The following is a 2583-nucleotide window of genomic DNA, read 5'->3' as shown; positions in this document are numbered from 1 at the left end:
ACACACAGACACAGACACACACAGACACTCACACAGACACAGACACAGACACACACAGACACAGACTCACACAGACACTCACACAGACACAGACACAGACACACACACACACACACACAGACACACACACACTCACACAGACACAGACACAGACACACACACACACACACTGACACACACTCACACAGACACACACACACACTCACACAGAGACAGACAGACAGACACACACACACACACACACACTCTCCCCTGCAGACCCGTGTACCAGTGGAAGGTATAATGCCCTGAGACAGGATCTAACCACCCGTCTCTCTGTCTCTCTCTCTCCCTCTCCTTTCCCCCCTCTTACCCCTCACTGCTCCGGGCAGGGGATGAAAGTTAGCTCCGTGAAGATTCCCCACCATCCCGGAGGAGAAGCCCACCCCCTGTGTGAGGACGTTGCTCTCTGGCTGTCCTGTCCACACCGGACGTCCCGTGGTCCTGCTGCTGAGTGTCCTGGTGGTCTGGGTGTGTCGGGGGGACCGCTGAAGGGGTGGGGTCGACCCATCCACAGACACTCCGCCTCGCCCCCCTCACCTCTGGGACCCTTCCTCCCCTCTCCCCCCCCTCTCACGCACTACACCACTGCCCTTCCAATCTCCCCTTCTCTCTCCCCCTCTGTGACCCCCCCTCCCTCCGCTTCGCACTCGCCTTCCCACTCTCTCCCTCTCTCTCCACCTCTTCCCCCCCTCCCTCCTCTCTCTCTCCCCCCTCTCGCCTCCCTCTCCCTCCTCTCCTTCCCTTCTCTCACACTCTCTCTCCCCCCTCTCCTCTCCCCTTTCTCTCCCCATCCCTCCTCTCTCTCCCGCTTCCCCTCTCTCCTGTTCCTTCTCCCCCTCTCACTCACCTCTCTAACCCCCTCTCTCCCGCCTCCCCCGCCCCCCCCCCCACACACACACAGAGCCCTTGATCTAGTCATCCCGTGTCCCTTCCTGAAACTCGAATCCCTGCATCTGGTCCCTGCTGGTTCCACTTGGTAGATTTAGAGTCAGGACCTTCTCGTCCTCTGTTGCTCAGAAATTGAAATCAAACTTGAAATGAAAATGAATGAATTGAAATAAATTCGGAAATCAATTGGACTGTTTATCCTTTTGAACAAATTGTGAGGCTCCCCCCGCACCGTCCCGTCACACACTCCCGGGGTCGGACACAGGGTCAAGCTCCCCCCGCACCGTCCCGTCACACACTCCCGGGGTCGGACACAGGGTCAAGCTCCCCCCGCACCGTCCCGTCACACACTCCCGGGGTCGGACACAGGGTCAAGCTCCCCCCGCACCGTCCCGTCACACACTCCCGGGGTCGGACACAGGGTGAGGCTCCCCCCGCACCGTCCCGTCACACACTCCCGGGGTCAGACCCTCCGCACCGTCCCGTCACACACTCCCGGGGTCAGACACAGGGTGAGGCTCCCCCCGCACCGTCCCGTCACACACTCCCGGGGTCAGACACAGGGTGAGGCTCCCCCCGCATGTCCCATCGGAAGAGACACTCCTCCCCTCCTGCTTCGTCTGTTGGAACTTCTCTTGTGCTGTCTCGAAGCATCAGCAGCGTCTGTTTGAAGCCCAGCGCCCGTTCGTCCCCCTGTGGGACCCGGACCTCCAAAGGACCTCTTCTTCCCGGGGCAAGGACGCGGGATCTTTCCGCACGCTGACCGCGGGATTGGATGAAACTCGGTCTCTCTCGAGGGTCGCGGAGAGGCGAAGGGGTTGGAGGGGATGTGGGGCGAGTTTGGCAGGTTTGCGACGGCGGTGCTCTCCCTGTGGGCAGAGGTGTCGGGGAGGCAGGCTCCGAGTGAGGGGGTGGGCGGCATCGCGGGCTGCGGGACCTATCCGCGGGTGAGACCGCCGAGCATCTGCCCCCCACCGGATTGTCCTCGGAGACGTCCCGCCCGACATTTCCGACGACAGACGTCGGTTACCCGTCTCGCTGTCCTGGGGCAGGAGCGTTCCGGCATCACCCCGATCATTGGAATCGGTTCATTATTGCCACTTGTGCCGAGGTCCAGTGAAAAGCTTGACTTGCACACCGATCGTACAGGTTAATTCATTACACAGTGCAGCTACATTGGGTTAGTATAGAGCGCATTGAGGTAGTATAAGGTGCATTGAGGTAGAACAGAATGCATTGAGGTCGGAGACGTTGCATTGATTCAGTACACAGCTCATTGAGGTAGTACAGGGTGCATTGAGTTAGTACACAGTTCATTGAGGTAGTACAAAGTACATTGATGTAGTACAGGTTGCATTGAGGTGGTACAGGGTGTATTGAGGTCGTACACGGTGCATTGATTTAGTACACAGTTCTCTGAGGTAGTACAAGGTGCGTTGAGCTAGTACAGAGTGCACTGAGGTAGTACAGGGTTGATCGAGGTAGTACAGGGTTGATCGAGGTAGTACAGGGTGCGTTGAGGTCGTACAGGGTGCATTGAGGTAGTACAGGGTACATTGAGTTTGTACACAGTTCATTGAGGTCGTACAAAGTGCATTGATGTAGTACAGGGTGCATTGAGGTCGTACAAAGTGCATTGATTTAGTACAGGGT

Source organism: Pristis pectinata, chromosome 46 (genome assembly GCF_009764475.1).
Source record: "Pristis pectinata isolate sPriPec2 chromosome 46, sPriPec2.1.pri, whole genome shotgun sequence".
NCBI lineage: Eukaryota > Metazoa > Chordata > Chondrichthyes > Rhinopristiformes > Pristidae > Pristis > Pristis pectinata.
The sequence above is the reverse complement of the archived record's forward strand: the minus strand, read 5'-3'. Positions refer to the sequence as shown.